Source organism: Micromys minutus (assembly GCF_963924665.1).
Source record: "Micromys minutus genome assembly, chromosome: 24".
Taxonomy (NCBI): domain Eukaryota; kingdom Metazoa; phylum Chordata; class Mammalia; order Rodentia; family Muridae; genus Micromys; species Micromys minutus.
The window spans coordinates 2,474,142-2,501,497 of record NC_137959.1 but is presented as its reverse complement, the minus strand read 5'-3'; the positions used below and the strand labels follow the sequence as shown (position 1 = coordinate 2,501,497).

The window sequence follows — 27,356 nt, the reverse complement described above, 5'->3', positions numbered from 1 at the left end:
TCTACACATTAGATCACAAGGGAGTGATAAATGATCATTCCAATTGATGAACCCTTGTGGATCGGCCACCCGGCTTTCCTTCTTACTTGACATCTAAGATGGTACTGTTGTGATTTACTCACTCCCAGAAAACCACTAGGTCACACATCATTTGGTCAGGAATGACACTAAAGGTGTGGTATTTGCAGACTTAGAACACATTCAGCATAAACTTAAACCAAAGCATGTGAGGAAAGCTCAGGTAACCTGCAGGATTCCATCTCTTAGTCTCCTTGCACAAGTTGTAAGACTAATATCTCAGTTACTTGCTATGACACACCCACATGTATTCTGCTGTGGCAGGAAGAGTTTGATGCCTCCTGTTTGGGCCTGTTGCTGTCAGATGGCTTCTCTTTGTGCTAAAAAAGAGATGATGAAAACATTTCCCAAAGTATTCGGATTTAGGGGCATGGAAATTGGTAGAAATTTTTCGAGCTGTGACTTTTTCTTTCTTTCTTTTTTTTAATTACTTAATTTATTTTATAAAATATTACAGCTCACAAAATTTGTTACATAATAATATATGATGAATACATGATTTCTTTTTCTTTTTCTTTCTTTCTTTTTTTTCTAAGAATGACCGAGGCTTTCACATTTCGGCCTTCCTTCTTTCTGAGCTTCGTAAGGTCTGTGAGTTGTTTCTTGGGTATTCAGAGCTTTCTGGGACTGGTGTCCACCTATCAATGACTGCATAACTAAGAGGGTACTCAGAGCTTTCTGGGGCTGGTACCTACTTATCAGTGACGCATGACTATGACTTTTTCTTGTTACCTTTTGGGAGAAAAGTAAAAAAGGAATTTACATGCAAGAACACATAACAAAAAATCCATAGGATTTTAAAAGATGCTAACATCTTATGAATTAATTTCAGGTATCTTTTTCAAGCATAAAAACATTTAAAAATGATAGATACTTTGCTAAATCCCCATTCCTCCCTATACGTCCTTCTCTGGGGAAATTAATCCTGGTAATATTTTTGTTTCATTCTTTTTTATTTCCATTACATGCACACACATAAGCAGTAAATAGAAATTTGTTATGTGCCTTTTGAATTCCATATAAGTGGTACCACATATTGAATAAACCCAGCTAGTCTCTTTTCTGCTTCTTTCTTGATACCATGCTACTAAAATCCATCATCAAAACCTTTGGGACAGCCTGGTCCTCTTTTTGTTATCTAGCCACCATTGCCTCACAGGACATTTATATAGACTGTCATTTGCATATCCAAAACAAATTCTAAGATGAACTACAGTTTCATAACCTTTATTTGAGTACCACAGGGAGACACATTCCCTTTTAAGCACCTTGATGCTGGTTCAGGCACATACCAAAACTAAGAAACAATAGGCCCTCTTCCCTTCCTACTCCCATCTGACATAAAGAACAAGATCCCCTCACAACAAGGTGAGAAGCCATGGCACTGTAAACTCACCGTTTCCCATTCTATCTAGGAAGACAGTATGTGCAGAAAGTAAGGTCTGAAGAGCGGGTTAGCACTGGGCTGCAATTCTCCACACTGTCATAGTTACTAACTGGGCAATCCTTGACAAGCTACTCCAGCCTCTCAGATGCTCAGCTTCAGCTACAGGAAAGAGTCACCAAAGAGTCTAATGGACTCAAACCACAGCCCAGATCAGCTAGCATGGGAAGATGGGAAGGTCAAGGACAGCTGATTGTTACTGCCTCTGGTTTCCACATCTTCCAGCACAGTCCAGGATAACTTCTCTCTACTGTGTAATCACTTACTTTTTACTTATTGAACATGTTCCTTAAAGTGCAACTCAAACTGGTTAAATTTCAAAAGCTTTAAACTTTGTTAAAATATATAAAGAGGAAAAGGGATCAATGTGGGATTCTCACTAGATTTTTTAATAAGTGTTTCAGAATGGGGGATTCAGATTTAGCATTTCAATGGTTTAATACAGCCTTCATTGGTGTTTTAAACTGAAAAGAGAACATAAGAGATGTGTGAAAAAGTAGCAAAATAAACTCCATCACTTTTTGGGAATGAGAAGGCGCACCTGAGAGCTTTGTAATAATGTCTACTAACCAACAACCCAACTGCCAGCACCTTCAAGTTTATGAGGATGATTTCCTTCCATTTTCTAACAGGGTACAATGTTTGGGGTGAGAGAGAGAGAGAGAGAGAGAGAGAGAGAGAGAGAGAGAGAGAGAGAGAGAGAGAGAGAGAGAGAGAGAGATCCATGTATTCGTATGAACGCATGCTCATTTATGTGTTCACATGCACATGCAGAAGTCAGAGAGAAGTCAGAGGTCTTCCTCGTCTGCTCTTCAGCCTGGAGCTCACTGAGTCAGCTAGATCAGCTGCTATCAGTCCCCGGGAGCCATCTTTCTTCTCTCCAGTGATGGATTAAGGAAGAGCAGCTGTGTGGGTGCCTTTTCAGACAGGTGCAGTGATCCTGACTCGGGCAAACACTTCACTGACTGAGTCAGCCACTTCCTCTGTGACTGGTTGAGCCTTCCTTCTCTGGTCCAATGGTGTCACTGTCATCATCTGCCAAAAGACTACAGAGTGCCTCGGTGTCCTCAGGGTGAGGGACAGATTGAGGGCACAACTCTTCTACATCACTCCTGGGGTTTTTTTTACTGCTTATGTAGACTTACTTTTATTTATCAAAAAAGCTTAAAAGTATAATCCTAATCTGTCCCAAGTAACTGTGGTAATCAGAACTAGGAGCTTCTATTTCTTACTCCCTCATAAGCAAAATATTGTCACAAATATTTCAATTTCAAAACAAATAAGAAATAAATGTGACTACAAACCCTGTCCCATGTAGCATTTACTGGAAGCTCTAAAGAGCTAGGTGGCAAACACCCTCTGTAAGTCACAGCATGTGACTGCTTTCTGTTCTTGGCCCTTTAGATGTGACAGCAAATTATCCCCATTGCTATGAAAGTTCTTAAAGGAACAAGGGTACCCATGCGTTATTTCCTAAGGTAACCATATCCTCAAAAAATGGGTTTTCACCTACTCTGTGCAAAGCTTTGAAACTAACAGTCAGCAACAGTAACCAGAAGAATACACTGGAGAAACCAATTACACAGGGAAGGATCTGGGGTTTGGGGAAAGGCATACAAAGCACAAACTGAAAACAAAGTCAAAGTAACTGTATGAAGAAAAATCCTATAACAAGATAAAAAGCCATAGCCCAGCAGACCATATTTGCAACTAAATATAAATCTTCAAAAATTTATTATACAAATTTCTCAGCAAGCATACCAAATACAAAGTACACAGAAATTTGAAATGCTCAGTTTCTGAGCACTAATTTGACCTCACATAGAACATTCCATGTTGTGAAACTTAAATTTTATTTAGGCCGGGGCCCCATTCCCCAAATCATCTTATTATATGTGTGTGTGTGTGTGTGTGTGTGTGTGTGTGTGTGTGTGTGTGTGAGACACACACACACATATATATGTATACATATATCCCAACATCTGGAAATGTCTACAACCTCAAACACTCCTAGCTCCAAGCTTTTGGGTTTTTTGTTTGTTTGTTTGGTTGGTTTTTTTTTTTTTTTTGTTTGTTTTGTTTTGTTTTTTCAGGACAAAGTTTCACACATCCCAGGCTGGCCTTAAACTTCCTTTGTAACTGAGGCTGATCTTGAACCACTGACCCCCCCGTTTTCACATCTGACTGCTGGAGTAACAGGCCTGCACCACCCCCTGACATGACATATTCAACCTGTAATAACTCCAACAGATCAGCAGTGAACTAACCTCAAAACTGTGAGTAGGAACTGGGATGCAAAGTGGGTTGGGGGCAGGTTTCCAGTTAGTGGAAGCCTGGGCTACACAGGAAGACGCCATCCTGACTTACATAGTGAGACCCTGGTTCCGTACAATAACAGAAAGAGAGAGAGTTGTGAAAAGGTATAAACAGCCTGATAACCTATATAAATATATCCAACTGACTAATATAATAAGGTGCATATTTAAACTCCAAGTAAAACCTGCTGTCCTACCTACAATGAAAAGTGCCAGCAAGGACTTGAATTCTCCATGCCTCGCACATGCTGCTGAGAAGGAAAGCTGGACCACACACTGTGGGCACTGTGCAAAGTTCCTAAATTAGGACATATGTGCTTCCTAGCATCCTGAGATTCTGTTTCTAATGATGATGCATCCCTAAAGGAGGTCTCAAGCGTGTACATGAGGAGCCATTTACAGAACTGATTCACAGTACTATGTACGAGAAACAAATCTGGAAACAACATAAATGTCCATTAGTGTGGAGAGAGATAAGCAATAAAATACCATGGAGCAACTAAATTAGAGGGAGCTAGTAGAAATGGATCATTGCACACAAAGCTCAAAAACTGTTAAATACTTTGCAAGCATAATATTGCATTCTATAATCACTAAGTGTGTACATGCACCTACATATACAGGACAAAATGTAGGCAGAGAATACACATCGCTTTCCTGAGAGATGCGCCCTCAGCACAGAAAGAGGGGAAGGGAAAAGGTCAAGGACCAGAGACCCAGCTGCATCTCCAGCATCCTGCCTCTGAAAGAAAGAGATGTCCCATTGACAGGTTAAACATCTGGTAACTCTGACTGGAAAATGAACTGCTTTAGCAATTTGATTTAAAAACAGTAAGATAAGAAACAACTAAGGCATCATTTGAGAGGCCCTAACCCCGTATCTAGGTGACTTGGTGCCCTCATAATTCAACAGGTTTGGCTTCTGAGTGGACGGCTACAGCCTGCCTTGGTTGTCACTGACATTGAATGATGCTGTTCTGAATTGTATTCCACTTTTGGGACACATTCTTGGAAACTAGTATTGATAGATCAAATATAAATACATTGTTTTTCTGAAAAACAGATGTTATATATATTGTTGTTAAACATGAGAAGTTGGGGAAAGAGATTAGTGTATTTCTTTTAATTTTTTATGAAAAAGTCTACTATGAGAATTAACCTTAGCAATAACAGATGAACAAATTATAAGTATTCAGTGTATATATACATAGTGTATATAACACACTCATATAGAAAGCACATCACTTCTTTATCATCACAGACTTAATGAATATAGTACTCCTTCAGAAGGCCAACTGCAAAACATGATTGTTAATAATATTACATTAACAAAATTGTTTTTAAAACAAGTACTTTCTGACATGTATAAAATGAATTACTGATATATGTTTCAACTGTTTATAATACAAAAGAAAAGATACCAGGCTTACAAAATGCCCAGTGATTCATCCAATACTAATCAATAAAGAAAATTCCTGTGAGTATCTTACTTTTCTTCATAAAGCTAATGGATTAATATGTGGGTTCAATAAAGCTTTAAAAACAGACAAATTGAAAAGAAAAAAAAAGCAAAGGGTTGTCTTAACTTAAGTGTATGAAGGCCCATTTCAACAGGGATCTTGAAATTGAGGAGGCCAAATTTCAGGCCTGATAAAGTATCATTAATGCAAAGGAGAAATAAATGTGAAAACATGGGATTTTTGTGCAATGTCTTTATTTTGTCCTAACAGGTCTTAGAGTAATGCCATTACTCCAAGAAATAAAACCCTGGGGCTGGAGAGATAGCTCAGCGAGCAGTTAAGAGCACTGGCTGCTCTTCCAGAGATCCTGAGTTCAATTCCCAGCACCCATATCACGGCTCATAACGTCTTGTAGTGGAATCCAGCACCCTCTTCCGGTGTTTCTGAAGACAGCAACGGTGTATTCACATATAAAATAAATAAATCTTAGGAAGGAAGGAAGGAAGAATGAAGGAAGGAAGGAAGAAGGAAGGAAGGAAGGAAGAAGGAAGGAAGAAGGAAGGAAGGAAGGAAGGAAGGTAGGAAGGAAGCAAGCAAGCCCTGCATGATAAGGAACCCGCTGCAGTCACCTACCATGCTTGTTCAGACCCCACAGTCACTGCTCCTTGACTTACTCACAAGAGTATTAATAGGTGCTGCAACCAGGGTCCCCTGGCCTAGAAGAGTCTGGAGACAGGAAAATTCTGGCAAGACACAGTGGCCCTCCAAGCCGACCTGTGCAGGCTTCCCACGGCAGTCCTAGGAGCAAGGACTTCTAGATACATGAAGACAGTGATAAAAGCACACACCAGAGCCCTTCACATTGCTTTAACCCTATAGCACTTGTCTGGGATTGAACAGCATTGTCTCCATTTGACAGATGAGAAGACCAAGGCACAGAAAGCTTAAGTAACAGGCCCAAGGTCACGGAGCTGGTAAACTGCAAAACTGAGATTTAAAAAAAAACATTTGGCTCGAGGGTTCATGCTCTGGGATCACTACATGACCCCTGTGGTGACACATGTGGTCCAAGTAGTCCATGTGAACCCTCAATGATCTCAGTGTACGTTCTACCAACAGCCTTTCCTAACAACCCGGTAGGTTTCAAATGACATCAGATGGCTGTTTCCGAGCTCTTTCTGTGTTTTCTGCCATGGCAGCACAGAATGGTGCTGCACACACCGACTTCTCTGTGTGTTCTGCTCCTAGCTCTGCCTGCTTCACTAACCCTCCAGAAGCTCTGCTCTCTTGAATTCATATGAACTCTTGGCATAAAGACATCGACCTAGCCAGCATTTCCCATCTTGTGTTGTCACTCTGTACACAGGGTTTTATAGACTTAGATGGCTCAGTTTGAATGTGTGCACTTCCTTCATGGCCCCATTCATCAGGCATGTGTACACATATATGTGCACATGTGCATGCATGTGAGTGTTCATGTGTGTGTTTATGGACCGAGGTGCTCTTTGAGTCATGGAAAATGACCCATAGATGGAGTAGCATTTTGTTTTCAGCAGAGTAGAACCGTAAAGACTTGAGGTGTTATCATATCTTCATGAAGTTTTATACTACACAGCAACATGGGCCAATTTATTACCATAACACTACTTAGTTTCAGAAAAAAATATTATAATCTAAGACCCTTCTGTTCTTCTGCAACCCCATCAACAAATGCCTCAAACGTGAGCCATTTCTTGCCAGTTAAAGCTCCCATGGTCACCCCTCCACTGTGGTTACAGTGTCCATGGAGCAATAATTCCTCTGCAGGATTTTTATCAACGATACAAAGCTCTGTCTCCTTTTTCATTGTTATTTTTCTGTTGTCACAAAAGCCACGACTACAGATTCTGATGTCATGTGCTTCCTGGCTTTTCCAGCACAGCATGACGTACTGAGTGCTTGTCACCATGTGAGACAGGGACCACTGAAGTCTTCACTGACTTGTCTGCTCAGCTGTCTGCCCAGACATAGTCCTTACAGTGAAAAGACCATACAAGAGAACAATGACTTCTTAATAGTCCTTATACCGAGGTTTCTTAATGGCTCCCAAAGTTCTTGCTGTACCAACACCACTGTCCTTTGCCATCTGATGGCTTTCATAAATCATAGCCAAGGCTGGGATTAATTAAATTGATGGTCCATACAGTACAAGACCATCTTACCTAGGCCGTAGTCCATCCAAAGCAATTCACACTGGCTCCTATTCCATGCCAAATATTGATTTTTTTTTTTGTGAATGTCACAGAACCTAGAAGCTGAAGGAGCTGTTTGTTGCACTGTCTATATACATGTTCACACAGTGCTTATAAATCCCAGTGCAGAGTGTGTGACATGTGTGAATATTAATCTTCAACTGTATCAGTTAAAAGAGAGCTGAGAAGCCTCTAACTAAGCTACCTTCCCAGTGCTCTGTTTTTGAATTCAAAGAATACAGTTCTCAATTGGCCTCAAGTTCACTGGAAGGATTCCTTCTCTACACACATATTGTTAGTTTTGTGTTGAGTTTATTAAAACTGCTTCTCTTAGGTCACATTCTCACATGAGTGATGATTAAGTCACTGCTCTTTTATCTCTTCCTACTCCACTCATACTCTAATAAACTTAGGAAGGTCCGTGGTGAGTGTTCCCCATATGCCAACACGTTACAGACATCATCACAGAACAACTTCCCATGAGGCACAGCAAGGAAGAGTATCATTGTCACTACTTCATAGATGCAAAAGTTCATTTCTGTGCTAAGTAGTGCACCCAGGGTCATGTGAAAAACAATTGAAAATATACCCAACTTAGATTTTCTATCCCCAACAATGTCCCATAACTTTATTCTTATGTGTTTTCCAGTCTATCAAAGTTATCCTGACTCTTGATTTTATCTTTTCTAAAGAATGCTTTCTCTTAATCTATCAGAATCTGTAAACCCCATGAACCTCCTCTTTTCCAGACATATATCTGGTCTATTTACTACTTAGATTGCGTCTGTGAACACACATGTAAATACATGGTGTAGCACACCTGTGCAGGACTGTGCAAAGATCTCTAAGTGCATGCCCAACTCTAAACGTTCTACTGGTGCTGACCGCTGTGGCACTCTTCATGTAATGCGGTTATGTATCTGAAGAAGGATAAAGGGGTCTCAGTATTAACCCGAAAAGCCCATAGACTGCTTAATGAAATGTTTGGTGAAAGGGCGATATTTGAATCTTCAAAAGCCATATGCAGAGTTCCACTGTGTATGGGTTTTGTGGTGGTAGGCAGGTGTCCACATGGTCTACATCCATGTATGTTCATGAGGAAAGTTTGATGAGCCTCTTAGAATTGCTAAGTTTGCATGCAAGTTGAGGGCAGGTCTTTAGTATGTTTTTCTTAGAAGACATTCTTGTTATTACCATACAAAATTATTTTCATGAGTAAATGTATTCTGTGAACGATTATCAAACCTTCTTTCCCTACACACACACACACACACACACACACACACACACACACACACACACACACACACACAAACCCCAAAACCAAAACTGGCTTTGGCCCTTTCTGATCATCACCTTTCTCTTCTAAACAAGATTATAATATTCCTAGAAACTGCATTTTAAGTCAAGGCTGTATTAATGACAGTGCTTAGAGAGGCAAGCAACAAAGCAGACCTTTCTATTTAAATAAGTTATTATATGTCTGGGTGTATCAGTTTATACAGGTGCACTCCCCAACCCTCTCCATGGTGGTGCTGTGTATGAGTGTGTGCATGTGTGTGAACACCTGTGCCTGTGTATGTCCATGTGTGTGTGTGTGTGTGTGTGTGTGTGTGTGTGTGTGTGAGAGAGAGAGAGAGAGAGAGAGAGAGAGAGAGAGAGAGAGAGAGAGAGAGAGAGAGAGAATATTTGTAACTAGAAGTTCACTCTGGGGTTATAGGTGTGCGCCATCATGCAGGTTTACAAGGGGGACTGAACTCCCCGGTCCTCATGTTCACAAAGTGAGTTCTTTACCCACTAAGCTATCTCTCTGCCCTGAATGTACTAGAGCTTAATAGCTACTGTGTGAGATATTAAGAGGGTAGAAACTTACTTAAACTACAGGGTCTTAAGGAGGTGACTAAGTTTAAATAATGTCACCAGGGTGGAGTCCCCATGATTGAATCCTGGTGGTTTTCTAAGGAGAGAGACCCGAAGGCAATCGTGCTCACACATGCACATACACCCTTTGTCTTTGGTTGTGTTGTCCTGACCTGCCTTCAGAAGCAAGAAGGCCATCAACAGTTGTGTCAGCTCTACTTTCTTCTTCCAACCCATGAATCAAGACAAACCTTTGTACTTCCTAAGTCTGTGGGGCTGCACTATAAGATCAATGCCTCAGGAATGATGAATAAAAACGTGACAGGTTTGTATTCAAAATAATCAGAATTAATTTTGTGGTTGTTGCTGTTTCCTGAGACTCTGTAGAGAATCATCTCCTTGTGTGCTCAGTCCATGTAGTTAATCAGCCACCGCCTGCAAACACACACGGACATACACGGGCATGCGCACACACATTACTTCTTTCCAAAGCTGGACATGTGACCTCAGCCAGCCCAGAGTCTGTCAAGGGAGGAGCTGATCCTTGTATCAGAATAAATAAGTAACAAAAATTTCAGGTCACTGTGCTTCTGGCTAGATTCTTTTACCCAATGTAAAGATAAATAGGTAAACCTATGTGTGTACCTCCTCATACCTAAAATCTAGTCTTTGTCAAATTTATCCTTGAACTTTTTCCATTTTGTAAACCTTGATATTCCATTCTAACCTAAGAGATGGATTTTTGTGCTATGTTCAGACAAAGAGTTCTCATTACCATATGATCACAGTATGATATTAATAATGAAGTTGGTACTTCAGGTTTTTATAATTTGATATCTCAAGAATAAGACCTACCACAGTCTACTTAGCTCTGGGGAGTCCTGTGCCTAAATCAGTGTTCCTAAAAAATAAGGAACCTCTCATTCTTCTCCCTGGCTACTACCTAGACCTTTCTATAACTGCATGTGTTTAATAAATATGTGTCAAATGGAAGTGAACTGAACCAGTAAATGGCATTGGATCCACTAAAAAACTGTGGGGCAGGCAAGTCCTACATGAGTTGCTTCTTCCATGGCCTCAGCACACCTCAGTGTCTTTTGCTGCATGTTGAATTTTGTCAAAGCAATGCATGCCAGATTTTTAATGTTATTTTTAACTGTGATTTAAAAGTATGGGTAGACTTTCTCTTTTAGCTGTTTTTTAAGGCTGCTGGTACCCACTGTCACCAGCAATCTGCAGGACTTTCTTTGGATATATAGTAGTGTTTATGATGGATTTCATGGAGTTTAATAAATAGAGTTGGAGTTTCCTACAGTTACAGGTGGTGGTAGGTTCTTTTGAAAATATCTGTTTGCTGTCTTTAAATAGTCTTTGTTTTTCCTCTTGGGTAAACCCTAGAGAAGGGCACCCTCATAAGACAAGCAAATGAAACATTGCTCAATCACAACACACTGTCTAAGAATAGGAGATGAGGAAACCTTTATCATTGTCCTTAATGTGGGATCTTGAAATAACTCAGGCCGTGCAGGCTCAGTACCAGGTCTGTCTCAACAGACGGCAGCAAAGCACAGGCAACTCTCTTCCTATCTTGTTTTAGGTTTACATTCCTTAAAATTTTCAGAATATTAGAGTCTGCTTATTCCTGCTGGAATAAAAGTGGCAAAAATACTTTTTTAAAGGCACATTCTATCTGTGCTTTGAAAGCACAGAAGCTGGCCCCTGTTCACAGTGGGACTTCCTTTCTTCACTTTTACCAAGCTTAGGTACTGGCAACAAATCCAACCTTCAGTCAAATGCACAGTTCAGGCAATTAATGCTCTTGTGAAAATTCTTAACCTTTAAAATACATTAGCTCCAAAGAGGTGCGCCCCTGCCATGGGCATTGAAGCACCGCAGATCTAAGGGCTACAGAAATCCTACAGGAGGAGAAGTTGGAAACATTATGTCACAAAGAATGATTGCGGGGTTTCTAACTCCTCTATCCACTACCCCAGGCATCTGTCAATCTTAGTTCCCCTAAAAAAACAGTACTTAAGATGGGGGAAAATGTTGTTTTCATCTGAATCATAGGAAACAAGTACAAAATACAGGGTATATGTCAGCCACATATAGAAAACTCCAAATCTATCCAAAAGTCTCAAGGAACAACTCACACATAATCACCTTCATTAGATTTGAAAATTACAAAGGAATGGAGGAAACAATTGTATACTATAACTAGTAAATTCTTTCATCATATCTCAAAGTTTTGGAGAATGAATACCATTGAACGTAAGCTCCTTTCAGATGAACTATGAAGATCCAGGTAGCATAAACTGGAGAAAGCCTGCCCCACACCATCTCTATAACTTTACATTGTGTACACCACTACCACCACCAAATACAACAACCACAACAACAATGGGATCTCATGTAGCCCATGTTGCCATTGAACTAGCTATAAAGAAAGCATCATGTTTTTGAAGGTAAAATTCAGTGCCCCACCTCTGCCTTCTGAATGCTGAGGTTACAGACATGAGTTACCATACTTGGTTTGTGCAATGACAGAAATTGAACCCAGGGCTTTGGCTGTGTCAGGCAAGAGCTACCTACTAAAAACCCTACTTCACCCCCTATTTTTTAAAGTTAATACAGACTTTATCACACGATGGAAGAAATAATCACATTTCTACTTTTGGAAAGAGGATCTTTGTCCAAACAAATGTCAGTCCCTAGAACATGATAGCTTTTTTCTCTTGGTATGATGATAGCTTTTTTTCCCTTGGTATGATATCTTGGTACGCATATTGTAATTCCATAAGTCACCATTTCTAATTCACATCTGTATCTAGTTTTGATATTCCTGTTTCAATTTTCCAGCATTATTTTCTGGTAGCCTAATGCAATATATTTTATTTGAGTGCTGACACTGAATTTTACCTTCATTCAAACAAGAAAATTATTTAAGTAGTCTGGTGATTTGAATAACAATGGCCCCCAAAAGACTCATATATTTGAACACTTAGACACCAGAGAATGGAAATGTTTGAAAAGATTAGAAGGATTAGGAGATTTGGTCTTACTGGAGGAAGTCAGCCACTGGGGGTGGGCTCTGAGGTTTCAAAAGACAAGCTAGGTTCATTGTCCTTCTCTCTGCCTGTGGATCAGGATGCCGGGCTCACTGTCCTCTCAGATTCTGCTCCAGTGCTATGTGTGCTGTTGTGCCCCCTGCACTCATGATAACTGACCAATCCTCTGAAACTGCAAGCAAGCCCTACATTAAATGTTTTATAAGAGTTGCTTTGGCCATGGTGTCTCTTCACAGCAGTAGAACCCTGCCTAAAACAGATTACTTTATACTAATTCCATAATTTTGTTATTGTTCATGTACCTTTTTTGCATCATTTCTCTTTTTAATTATCCTTGGAAAATTATTTTTATGTTGACAACCAACATGGCTTCATGGTACAGTAGAAATAGGTTAGAGGGCAGGTAAAAGGGTACTCAACATTTTATTTCTCTAAACTACTAAGCTCCTATTCTTTATCTACAACCTGGCCACTGGAGCTCACACTTGGCCTGCATTGCCCATGTAGCCACCTCTCCACTGTGTCCTTTCTCCATTGGTAGTCCCTAGTCCCTTAACCTTTCTACACCTTCATGCCATTTTGTCTATAAGACATGGTGACTTGTGCGACACAGAGGGAACCAGTTTAAAAGAGAAACAATTTGTTGTGCTCCTGGTTCTTTTTAGCCACTGTGCTAGGAAGGCTTGGTGAAGAAGAACAGTTGAAGTGACAGAGATCAAAGCAGAGACAAAGAAATAAAAGGGGGCCCAGGAAGATGGCACCCTTAAGAATATGCCTCCAGTGACCTACTCTAGCTTGTTCCACTTTCCAAAGTCTCCAGAACACCCCCATATAGTGCCCAAGCCCTCAACACACGTTTACAGGGGACATGTCATATTCAAACTCTAATAAGGACCAATACTTCATTCCAGCAGTCACAGATTTCTATAATCTAAGTTCTTCCACTACCATTAATCCCTCCAAGCCGGCTCCGTCTGTGCTATCTGCTCAGTCAGACTGCTCTTACTTATCCTTGAAAACCCTCCCCACTCACCGCCAAATACCAATCTTCAAATGTCAGCTGGATCTCACCTCCCATATAAAGAAAGCTTCCTTGACTTTGCAGCCCACACAGCACTCTTCCTTTTCCAATCTTTGGTAACACTTCTTATCAGTGGCACACAACCAAACACATAATTAGGGAACAGGAAAAGGCTATGCACACTCATTAGAGCCTTCTTCTCCAGCTAGACAGGGATGGTAGAATACATTTGGCTTGTTCACATTAAGAACACACTGTTTGGTACTAAATAATTTGGAGATAGCCTATCATTTTGTCTACCCACTGACAATGCCCCAATTTTCCATTTGGTGTATGTACATTCCGTGTGTATGTGTGTGTGTGTGTGTGTGTATGTATGTGTGTGTGTGTGGGTGTGTGTGTATGAGTATGTGTGTGTGTGTGTGGATGTGCATGTGTATGTGTGTGTGGATGTGTGTGTGTGTGTGGATGTGTATGTGTGTGTGTGTGAATGTGCATGTGTGGATGTGTGTGTGTGTGTATGTGTGTGTGTGTGTGGACGTGTATGTATGTGTGTGTGTGTGTGTGTGTGTGGATGTGTATGTGTGTGTGTGTGTGTGTGTGTGTGTGGATGTGTATGTGTGTGTGTGTATGTGTGTGTGTGTGGATGTGCATGTGTGTGTAGGTGCATATATGTGTGCATGCATGTGCCATTCATTGACAATACAGAGTTTTAAAAAATAGTTATTTTTCTTAGTCTAGACTATCCCCTGAACCTTCAACCTGAGTTTAGTCCCTAGGACTCATAGGAAGGAAGGAGAGAACAGACTCCTGTAGATCACCCCTTGCCCTCTATATGTGTAATAGGAAACATGCAAACTGCCCAAGCATACACAACGTTAAATGGGATAAAACAGTTCACAACACACTAATAACAAAACTTGATATAGAAAAAACAAGGAGAAAAAAAGAAAAAAACAGCAGTCTAAAAAAATTTTTTTTCTGAGAGTGAACAGGCTTGACAGATAGACACATGCCTGATAAAACATCACCAGGTGTGCAGTGTCAGTCCCACGTCAGCTTAGGCTACAATAAGACATCCATCAGGACATACAATGAGACTCACAGGTATATAATGTCAGAAGTTGAAACTTTCTCACTTTCCAAGTGTTGGTAAGGATACAGTAGACTAAAAGCTTTACGCACTGCTGTTTGGAATATAAAATGTCAAAACCACTTTGAAAATAATTTGATCATTTATAAAAATTAAAGTTGCACCTACTTTCTAATCTAGCCAACCTGCTTTAGGTTACTAAAGAAAAAGAAAACCATACATCTACATAAGGATCTGCGTGTCAACATTTAAACCACCTTTTATGTGTAGCCGATTAAACCAGCAACAACTGAAATTCTCAGAGACAAATAAACAGAATGTGGTGCAGCCGTAAGTGGAATATTGGTCAGCAATAAAAAGAAAGTGAATTCTAATGCATGGAATAGCAAGCTTGGATTTCAAGCACATTGCAAGTGAATCCAGCCTGATTAAAAAGTCTACTTGAGCTCCTATCCCATTTATATGCTAATCTAGTGGACAATAACTCCAGTGATAAAATAGTGGCACAGATATCTCAGGGTAGCCAACAGCTGTCTGACTGGACTTGAGGTCCATGCAGTAGGAGGGGACTCATGGCTGGTACTATGGCCATGGTATTTATGGCCAAGAAGCCAGGGCTGAAAAGGTTACAGACCCTAAAGGATCACTTATTGCTGTTATTTTCCTAAATAAATATAGCTCCTAACTGGATACTAAATATTTATTCTTCATACACACACACCCCCAATGGGTAAATGTCATTTTCACCACTCACTAAAGAAGCTCACTTTTGCATCAGAGGAAGGTTGCTATGGAGATTGACAACTGATTGGAATACAGAGAATAAGTAACCGTGGGGGCTCAGTCCTGGTTGGCACCTCCACAACACAAACCCTGGGCCTAAGGCGCAAAGAACATTGCAGAAGGAGGGGTAGAAAGGCTGTACGAAATAAGACCAGGATGTCCATTGTGAGAGAGCATCATTTAGACATGACAGAGTCTCTGTGTTCACGAACTCTCAACAACATGGTTGTGTGAACAAGGTCTTGCCCAGTGACCACACCTGTCACTGTGTCAACATAAATCAGGGAAAACTTTACAGGGTTTTGCCCATAGTGGCTGCAAGAAGAACAAATTCTATGATAAGGAATCCAACCCCAAGTGGTCAACTCTAAACACAGGCACACAGGACAATAATAAATGGACTTTGTATGTAGTATATGCATGTGTGTGCGTGCATGTGCGAGTGTGTGTGTATGTGTGTATGTGTTTAATAGTAATAATTATCAAGGAGATTATGAAGTTGAAGCGGTTGGGAAGATAGGAGTAGTTGGAAAGGGAGAGGAAGGACTGGAAATATTGTAAATACAGTGTATTCATATAAGAAATTACAAAAAAAGAATAAATTCAAGGAGTAGGCATGCATTAGGGTCATTAAGGCTTGGGACTGAGGGAAGGGGTAAACAAAAGGGGGCACTGGAGGGGCCTTGGTAGGTTAGGCAAGTGTTATGCATCTTGATTAGGTCAGTAAATAACTGCACGCCCAGAAAAACGTGCAGAATGTCTTATCCAAAGGGTAAGTTTTCTGTTTGATATACTGTTTAAAGCAACCGCAGAATAAAGTCCAAGGGCATGTGTTGCCCATTAGCTCAGAAAATGTCATTACCAATCACTCTTGTATGAAATGAGGAAAACAAAACCATATTCTCTATTATTTTGTGAACATCTCTAAAATGTGCTGAGAGATGCTACAATTTTTGAGATAAACTCTACAGAACTGTCAGTGTCATTTGACAATAATTTCACAACTATATAAATACCCGATATTTACCTAGTGATTTGTATACGTACCCACCCTGAGTCCTTCTGCTAGCGACCTCATTCCCTCACTCCATGTCCAGCATCACTGGTCTGGGTCCTGGAGCTACCGAGGCTTACAGTCTAGGCACAGTCCTAGTTAGCCACAATGTAATACATCCTCTCCCATAGCTTGCGCCTCAGGACACTGGGCCACTACTTTGAATAAAACAGCTGGGAGGAGGACACTGGCTGATGACATCTGCACTGATCCTTAGTGACCAGAAAAAGAGAAAAAAGCTCTGGAGTCAAGTGTTTTAGTAGAGGGCCCTGCAAACAATGGATGGAATCACAGAGTTCAGTCAGGTAAGTGACAAGGAAGGAACAGATAAACCCAACAGTTTGGGACTGAGATTTACTGTCCTAATAAGAAGCCAGCAGAGGTTTTGTCTCCACCACACAGCTGATTGACATATTTAAAACCTCCTCCAGGTTACCTATTTCTTCCAGACATTCAGCTTTCTTCTCTTTCAACCATCAGTGTTTCTCATTTACCTTAGTTGGTGGCTTTAGGCTAATCCTGTATCCTGCCTCTGTTTCTGTATTTGTAAGATGGGTAATACCAGCTTCCAGGAACTGCCAAAGCTTATGGGTTCCATCTGCAAGTTAAGCATTTGATGGCCGAGGCCCACTACAGACTCCTACAGGCTTCACCTTTCCTTTCACACTCAGGTCTGCTCTCCTCCCACCTTTTCAATCCCAAACAACCTACTGCCCCTCTTCCCCCTTTTCCTTGCAGAACCAAACCCTAACTGTGCTCCAAATGGTTTCTGTACTATTATCTCTCCCCTTCCCCCATTCCTCTCTTCTTTGTCACCCAAACAAATGTCTTTGGGAGACATTAGCATCTCCTATTTCCTCTCTATATTGCTCCTTTGATCATGGCCTGACTCCCAACTCCACCACTCTAAGGAGTTCCTCCTCAAAACTCCCAGCACTCCTGTCCCCAGCTCATATTTCTGGACCTGTAGACCTGATTACTAGACTACAGTGTCACTATCTCCTCCCAACAGAGAAGGATCAGGCAACAGAGAGATAGGACAAGATTCTACCACAGCTTGTAACTAACTACTGTATATGGTCATGGAAAACACATGTACTTTATTTGGGCATTATCCTTGAGATCTATAGCCACGATGGGTTTATAATCTTAAAAGCTCTTCTACTTCTTGTTTCCAAGGGTAACAATAATTCTTAGCTTTGGCATTTGTGTATCAATTCTGCGTTATTCTAAATAATTTCCAAGTCCTTTATTATGATACGGTGCTCATACTTGGGGTCCATTTCAAGTTCCCAGCCAAATGAATCCATCCATCATGACTTCACAATCGTCAGTTCTATAAAGAGGCTCACACAGCCTGCTGCTCAACAGCCACACAAGCCATCCACAATCAGAAGAAATGCTAGTATTCAAAACACAAGTAACCAAGTATCTTATCAATGCTGTGAAGAGACACCATTTAACTGAAGCTGGCTCACAGTTTCAGAGGCTTAGTCCATTATCGCACAAAGCATGGTGGCATGCAGGCAGACATGATGCTGGAGAGATAGTTGAAGTTGGACTTCAGGACCCTCTGAGAGCAGGAAGAGAGAGAGCCACTGGGCCTGGCCTGAGCATGTGAAACCATAAAGCTCACCTTCAGTGACTCTCTCCTCTCACAAAGCCACATCTTCTAATAGTTCTACTCCCTGGTAACAAAGCATTTAAGGCCTAAGGAGCCATTCTTATTCAAATCACCACACCAGGGTACCTTTACTTCTCTAAGCCAGTTCTTTTAGGTTGCCTGGCTATTCCTCCCTCCCTCCTTCCCTCCCTCCCTCCCTCCCTCTTTCTTTCTTTCTTTCTTTCTTTCTTTCTTTCTTTCTTTCTTCCTTCCTTCCTTTCTTTTTTTTTTTTCCTTTTTTTTTTCTTTCTTATGTGTGTATCATAATATCATGAGGCTGGGTGCCTACAGCAGCCAGAAGGGAGTATTAGATATTTTGAAGGTAAAGTGACAAGTGGTTGTGAGCCATGAAATGTGGGTTCTGGAAACAAAATTCAGGTCTCCTGACAGGGCAGCAAGGACTCTTAACAACCAGGCTATCTCTCCAGCCCCTGGAGTTTTCCATTTCTCTTCATTGTGCATGATTATTTATGGCATGCTTATAGCACAATATTTTTCTGTATGCTTAGACACCCTATTCTTTCTTTTTTAAAAACATTTGTTCCTCAAATCAACAAAAAAAAATAGGAATATTCCCAGAGGAGGGACCAATGGCTATCTATGCTAATCTAGAGTGGAGATCAGATACCAATATGGATGGAGAGTCCAAGCAGAAACAAATGTGCATCTCTGTGTGAGGTGTCACATAGGCTAATGGCATTCTAGCAAGGAAGACAGTGCCCAGGTGTGTGTGTGTGTGTGTGTGTGTGTGTGTGTGTGTGTGCGCGCGCGCAAGTGTGTTCCAGAATGTGGAGTAGAGCCACAGTCAGAGAAAGAACATTTTTAAAAGTGGGGTACTCCTGAATGAAATAGTTAATTCCAATACTAGGACAAGAAAGTGCAAGATGGACTGAAAGCAAGACAACAAAGTGCTTAAAGAATGACGGAGTCCTGGCAAAGGGACATACAGACCAGCGTAATGGCCCCCTGGGTTTTTCAGGACTAGTCCAAAAGCAAATCTAGACAAATGGGCTTAAAATGCATTCACTTGGCAAAGAAAATTTCATCAAGTCGAAGAGAAAAACCCTATAGAATGTGAAGGAAAGTTTACTGACTACTTTTCTGAAAGATTTAATATCAAGACCACATAAAGAAATCTAAAACTTTTAAAAGATAGAAAAACAATGATATAATTATAATCTCAAAAATAAAAGAAAAAACTAACCAATAGATCCAAGAAAACATTTCTTAAAGCAGGATTTAAAATTGCTAAGAGGTATATAAAAATATTAAACAACACTAGAAAATGCACATAGAAATCACCATGCAAGAATAACTATTATCAAAAACTATTTGCAAGGAGGCATGAAATTGTACCCTTGAATTTTACAGCCATCACAGAAAGAACTGTTGGGTTTTCTAATAAAACAAAACAAAACAAAAACAAGAGGCAAGCAAAACCCCAAAACAGACAAATACAAACCAAAAGCTGTTGGCATAGGACCCAGCTACTCCAATCCTGGATGCACACAAAGAAAACAAGGCCAGTGGTGGAGTCATATGCACTGCTGTGTTCATCTGAGTACTGCGTATGACGGACAGGAAGCAGCTCACATGCTCATCAACTCAACAGACAGCTGGATAAACGATACAGTGTGTATACACGATGCAAAGGCTTTTGTTACAAAAAGCATGCGGACTGTCAGTCAGTCACTGGGACAACATAGATGGAACTGGAGACCATTCAGATGAGAAATAAGCCAGGCTCCAAAGGCCACTGTCATAGAGTTTACTACTGTGTGGATCTAAGCGCTGTTGTCATAGATGTTGAGAAGTAGACTATGGGCTCCCAGAGGCTGGAGAGCGTAGGTGAAGAAGAGGGATGGGAAAGAGACAGGTCAACAGGAACTGCCTTGAAGCTCCGTATTTGAGAAGTTCCTGTGTGCTGTTGTGCTGCTGATATACAGCAAGCATGTGTGGCTATCAATACCCACTGTGTACACACACGCTAGAAAGATAGGGGGAAGAAATTTAGGTATGTTGCCTAAAAATACCTAAATTTAGGTATTTTGTGAAAAGTGATAAATATTCTGTATATAGATATGGTTTACTCTAATCACTCAGCAGACATGATTCAAACCTCGTGCCTTTAAGATTAATAAATACAATTTTGAAAAAGGTCACATAACCTAGAAAAGCCTGGGGAACTATCCCAGACCAAAGGAGAAGAGACATGAACAAATGTTTTAGCTCCAAGTTCTGATCTGTGCCATTTTCCTGAAAGAATCGTCACTGGGACAACTGGTGAACACGTAACGAGACTGGCTGGTGGATGCTGGCCATTTCAGCCACCATTTCCTGGTGTGAATGCTTGTAGTGCAGAGACAGTTCTTATTTTCAGGTGTTCTTCTTGACAGACTTCTTTTATACATTTTTATAATTCTGAAAAAAGATTTTACACAAAATTCCATTCCGGGGCACAGAAGATGAAGCGTGTGCTGTACGGCTCTGAAGAGAAAGGCTCCTGACAGCCAGGAGCCAAGATCACCCCAAAGTCACAGTGCACAGCAACCCCACCCAAGAGATTTATTGGGAAAGACACAAGAGGGCGGCTGCCTCAGCTCTTACAGTTTCTTGTGAGAGGGAGAGAGTTTCCAGGGTGGCCTGATCTTGGGGCAAGCTCCAGGATTGGTGCGATTTTGATCTAAGGCTTTGGTAGGGCTCTGTTGCCTGGTCTTGGGCTTTTTTTCCCCTCTGTAGGGCGGAGTTGGCTGCCTCTGAAGGGGCTGGCAGCAGCCATTAAGGCCTTTAGAGTAGTCTGGAGGCTGGACCTGGCCAGTACTCGAGGGCATACAGTGGTGCAAGCATTAGGAATTGAATTGGATCCAAAGAACTCATGGTAAAAATAAAAAAGCTTGGCATGGTGGCCCTGACTTGTAATCTTAGGACCGAGGAGGTGGGGGGAGTGGATTCCCGAGGCTTGCTGCCCTGTGAACCTACTGTAATATGTGAATCTTTGGGCACTGAGAGTGACTCTAAAAACAAAGTGGATGGTGCCTCAGGAATGGCATTCTTGGTTGACCTCTGGTGTCTGCATGCATGCACACAGACATTCTGTTGTATAACAGTGTCCTCAGAGTTAGACACAGTCCGTCCTGCAGAGGATCTCCTTTAAGCAGGAAGGTTAACAATTCAAAATAGCTTCAGGAAGTTTCTGAAACTGGCCATACTTACTAGGCCCTGCCCTGTCAGAGTAAACAATAAAAGCTGTGAGTTCCCATCAGCTGAAGCCAAAGTTGAGCTTCAAAAAAGACCCTGAGACCAGACCTGCTGCCTGGAAGAAGGAAGACCAGCTAAGCTGCAAGGAAGAGGGTTAAACCAGTCACAGCACCTTCAAAGGACCCTCTTCAAACAGGTGGGCCACCCTCAGGCTGTGTGCTCTAGGTTTCCACCTTCATGAGCCGTCTCACCCATCCTGGAGTGGGCTTGGTGATGAGTCTATTTCTGAGTCATTTCTGCTCCTGAAAGTCATCCGAATAAAATTTATGGTTCAAAAAGTTGGACTTTGGTAGTATCTGGTCTGTCATGGGTTCCCTATCTGGGATGAGAAGACATGTCTTGAGTCTCTCCAGATAACGTTTTTCTACACAGCACATCCACACACGAACACTCGCACGTGCGCGCGCGCACACACACACACACACACACACACAAGTTCTGTAAAATTTCAAACCTGCCTTCTTCTGTTCATTATGACGAGCATCTTGCTGCACAGAGGTAAGTCCCCAGTCTTCGGCAGGGCTGTAATCACTTCTTTAAAGCTTACCATGCTTCTGCCCAATTAAAGTCACCCCACATCCACTGCAGTGCACCCTACATCCCTGTTTAGAACACTTTTCCTTACCACATTGTACAGCAACTCCTTAGTCTGACTCTCAAGTTCAACTCTATTCTGGTTCTAAATCACCTGTGTCTGACTTCTTCTCCCCACCACCCACTCGTCCTTTCCAGCAGCTCAGCTCCAGAATTCCCCGCACGGGCAGTATCTACTGCCTACAAATCTTCTAAGACTAAGTGAAAATACTCACTCGGATGGTCTCCCTCAACTCTGTTTTCCAGGGTTAGCTCATATCAGCTCCCTCAGCTGAATGCCCCGTCAACTCTGCCCCTCACAACCATCTTTCAGTCTACCTATCCCATACTGCAGTTCTGTAGAGGTGTCTCTCAGTAACACCAGACAGGAACGGAAGCACACCACTCTGACCCTTCTCAGTGGGTAAGTCATGGCTATCTGAGCCTTGTTAACTATTAATGGTCCCAATCACTGTCTACTTAGCCAATATCCTTCCTTGATTACAGATTTCTCTTTCTATAACTAAGTAGATAATGTGGACCCCTTTCAGCATAGAAATCTGGACTTTGGCCATACCATGAGCAATCTGAAATCTGAGGTTTCTAAAATATCACTTAAATAACACATGTCTGTTTGGAATTACATGTTAACTTTGCAAAGAACAAAATAGAATTTTTAAAGCTAAACTGAAGGCTACGTCTCACAAGCTGAAAACCGGAAACTCTCAAGTTTAGAATAAAGATGCATCTCTTGCCAACACTGTCCACTGAGTGTGCTTTTAGTTTTCAAAAATGTCCTTGATTTGAATGAGTAAGTTCTGGATAAGCTCATTAAAGTTAATATGTATGCTTAAGTGTAACCAAGAAGTCTCGTTTTTTTCTATATTTGAATTTAGAAAATAAAAGAAAAATGAAAACTATTTAGTAACAAGATTGAACTTTTATTGCCAGATGAACCATAGGAAGTGAAAAGCAACATCTGAAAGCCGGAAATGTTATGATTTTGGAGGTAAAATCTAATGGCACCAAAACACCGAAGGAAGTCTAGTGTTGCCCTGAGATTATGGCAGCAATATAACATCTGCTCTTACTGTTGGCATGCAAGGGCAGGAGAGGTTGGGCACACCCAGAATTTCAATACAGCAAAAGGCATCACATCTAGAAGTGATAAATCTCCAGGCCCTGGTTCCCGCAGATCACAAGGTTGAAAATTACCTTAAGGAGAAATTGTTTGATTACTCTAGATGTAACTATGGATTTTAGTTCAATATTCATATTTAAGTATGACACATCTAATAAAGCATTTTTAGGTGTGAAAAGGTGGATGTGCCAGAATTTAAATCCGAGACATTTGTGGTGTGAGAAGTGAGACTTAACAGAGACACATTGTCACAGTGCTTCATACATGGGGGAGCATTTGTTTTCTTTTATGTTGGTTTGTTTTCCCAGGAAAATCAACAATTTCTCCAGAAACAACATATGTAAATGGAACTGACTGAGGTTTCAGGAGAAGCAGGTCTCATTTGAAAGCCATCTTCACATCAGTGTTTAAAGTCGCCAAGAGAAGCTGTGGATGTGTTAGCCACCTTTAAAGTGAAAACACTGTGAGACATACAGATGTGTTAGCCATGTTCAGTGTCAAAACAGTATGTGACACACAGCTATGTTAGCCATGTTCAGTGTCAAAACATCATGTGACGAGTAATGTGAATCACAGTGCACATCTTCACTCCCGAGGTCTCAGGCAAGGCTGGATGGATGGCTTTACCGCTGTCACCACCAAGGCTGACACCTACAGCCCCCCACCAAATCCATTGTGACTCTGTCGTCTACAGAGTTAGTTACATCTCCACGGCTTATCTGGAAAGTTTACTGACAGGGAAAAACTTGGCACAAACTTCTTGAATTCTGAAGCTTTTGTGTCACCGGAAAAAGTGAGTTTATTATATTTTTAAAAAGTCAAAGATGATTGACAAATAAAAACAATGACCTGAAAGGTACTGGGTTTTTCTCTTCTATCACGAAGAAAACTACAAGGTATGGTAAGCACTTAATTGCTTTGCATTGGAACCCACACGTCTATGCCCTTGGACACAGTGGACTTTATATTCAGAAGTCTAAGTCAATGTTAGCTCTGCATTATGAGCCTATCAACGTGACTATGGTTATTGCCATAGTCAGCCAGTGTTGTGTCAACACAATGACCCGAGTGAGCAGAGGAATAACGCAAATAAAAAGAACAAGGAATTCATAGAAGATGTCGAATTTTATAAAAGGAAATAATGGATTAAAAATAGGGCTAAAAAACACCCCAACTTCTCAGTGAGAGGTCACCCCACCTATACTCACTTTGACATGACAAAGATTGTTTCACCCAGATAAGGGTATATTTAGAGAGATGTGTATAAAACAAAATTATTTGAGATCAGATTAATAGTTTATTAGAAGAAACTCTTTTGATCCTCCAAAGGGAATCTCTGCGACTTTACCAGACAGACTTCAGAGAGTCACGTTTGACTCCCTCACTTTGAAACAAAGAAACTGAGGCCTGGGAGATAATGACTCACCGAGGTCACAGTTTTATTTGCTCTGAGGCTGACAGGAAACTCTAACCCACAGACACACCAGGTCCAGTGTCCACCCTGAGGCTTTACATTTCGCTTTGTCATAATTTGCTTTACAACTTGGAACTCAGCCCCTTCACTGGAAATGATTAACAAGAAATGACTTTCGTCACTGCTCCCACAGAATGCCCACACAGTGAAGACAGTATGCAGTTCATGGCCAGAGCTCGCTTCTGTCAGCCTAAAGGAAGAATCTGGGTGACAGTCCCTTTTCTTATTTGGAAGGATCCTCTTTCCAGACAGTACCCAGTAAGCCAATGCAAATTACATTGCCTTTCAAGTTTCAGACCTAGTGGAGAACAGTGAGCAAACCAGCCATGATCAGCTTCTAGGCTAGAAACTCCTCCACCTCCATTCTTGTTCTTAACAAGTTGCAGGGGAGCAGGGGAGCCTGGTGGTACACACTGCTTCCTCAGCATCTAGAGGGCTGAAGTCAGTGAGTCTAAGGCCAGGTTAGATGGTAGACAGCTCTCAAATCAAAAAAGTACCAAAGATCCAAAAAATAATTTAAAAGAATTTGTTTATGTGAATTATAAAAGAAAAATACATTATAAGCAGAAAATGCTATATAACTCATAGAAAACTATCACATACTAATATAAACATAAGTTTGTAAATAATAACTTAATAAAAGTGAAAAACTTTGGTGAAGAAGTTGACCATTTTTCCCCTGGAATGTCTACTGTCTTCCTTAAATATGAGAACTAGATTTTCATATTAACTCCCATATCAACATTGACAAATGATTTGTTCCATGCATGTGAAAAAACAAAGTATAGCTCACACATGGATTTCCTAGAAACAGGAAGGTGCTTTCCTGGTCTGTTAGGATCCTTATGGCATGATTCTTTGGGATGCCAGAGAAAATCTGACACCCAGTGCTGTCTTGTTGATGGCGAATGGCGAACAGGCACTATGTGGAAACTGAGCCAACCCAAGCTAGTCACACATTGCTACATGAATACCCACGGCTCACCTTCCACTCACAATGTATGACTTCATGGTCCTCCTTGGAAAGGTCTTAAAACACCCCCAATCATACTCGGAAATTTTAAAAATAGGCTTTATCCAAAGAGAAGGGATATTATTAAGACCTAGAGGCAATAAATGTGCACAGCCTTGATGTATCACAATCATCAATTCTTTAATTTATCCAATATTACTTGAAATGGGATATTATCATCAGAAGTGAAAAAAATGAGAAAAATCAGATTTTTGTCCAAAAAGATACAAAGAATGGGACCAGTGATGAAACATAGATTATATCATTATATCATTGGTACCAAAATCTAGAAAACAGCCCACATACCCGCTGATCCTTGAGCCCACCTTCTTAAAATGAGCAAAACAAACAGGCTTGGCTGACCTTCTCCAGAGAAAGTTGTAAAGACTTATCAACCTACAGGACATCAAGCAACACTAAAAATTTTACAATGAAATATGGGAAGCTTAATCTTAACTGACACAAAACCGGCAAACGCAAGAGCAGGAAGGACCCCTTGTACTGTACTCACAGGAGGAAGCCAACACCTCCAATGCACATGAGCACAGACTGGATGCCGAGACCCATGATAAGTCTGGGGATATGGTCTCCTGAGTAATCAGGAGGGGACTGAGACCCACAGTGAATATGACACTTTGTGCTATGAAGAACTGTAAAGAATGTATTCTTTACGGGACATTTGCTTCTATAAAAGCAAGAAGAGAAGGATTTGAGCTACTGATAAGGAAAAAACCCTCATACAGATAGAGTTTTGGTTTGTTTTAGAAAAACAGTAGAAGGTATGAGCCTATAGATATGCCCTATCTTCTGTTAATAAGATGGACATATTTTTCACGCAATAAAGATTTAAGGAAATGAAGAGAAATATCCACATGTCCTTGGATGTCAAAGGATTAAGCCGTGGTCAGAAAAGTTATGCTTGCTGTAGTCCACAAAAGGCTCACTTACCACATCCAGGTAATAAACCAGAATTGAAGCAAAGTCCGATGCAAGTACTCACTACACAAACAAGAACCACCCTTTACACTCACATCTGCAACCTCTTCCTTGTTTTTATAAACATATCCAACACAGTCTCTAAATCAAGAAAACCAGGACATATTTTACAGTAAACAGTATGTCTTCTTGCAGAATGCATACCGTATACATGTACCAATTTAAACCTATGGTGATAGGTTTCATTTCTAACATTTAAAAAAGTAAGATTGTCCGCTAAGTGCTTTTAGATGGCCAAGTCTGTAACCGTCCTCACAGTTAAGGAAACAATTTATTTGAACAAGGAACCACAACTTTCACATAATTAGCCTTACCCGTGTCCCCCCCCCCCCCACCATGAGGCATCCCTCTGATACAGTGAGAGAGAAGGAAGCTTGTAGGTAACAGATTTGTGGGTCTGTTTTCTCATAACTATTGAAGTAATTAGTAAAGAATTTTACTATAAAACGGAGACTAAGACCATGAGGAAGGAATTTGATACCGTCTTAGTGAACCAGCAAACGTAAAGGGGGATGAACACTAGCCTCCTTGCATAAATATACGGACTGGTAGTAGAAAACAAACATTTTCCAAATACCTAAAAGAGAAGATAGAAAGATGCATGTGTGTGCATGTGTGTGCATGTGTGTGTGTGTGTGTGTGTGTTTCTTCAAAGACACACCCACCTTCTAGAAGATCTTAAAGCATATTTTGTTCCTCTACTTCAAACATAGTGCTTTATTAGTAACCCAAGAAGGAGCACCAAGTGACCCTCCTTAAAATAAAACAGCGACACCTTAAAATGTGTCTCAATTTCTCCATCACAAAAATAAAGACAAGCTGTACCAATTTA

General features: G+C 40.9%; 1 protein-coding gene across 2 annotated transcripts in view; it reads right to left on the bottom strand.

Annotated features, from left to right (window-relative positions):
- NR3C2 (nuclear receptor subfamily 3 group C member 2) overlaps positions 1–27,356 on the bottom strand; it is a 317,849-nt gene that overhangs the window by 280,596 nt on the left and 9,897 nt on the right. The window lies entirely within an intron of this gene.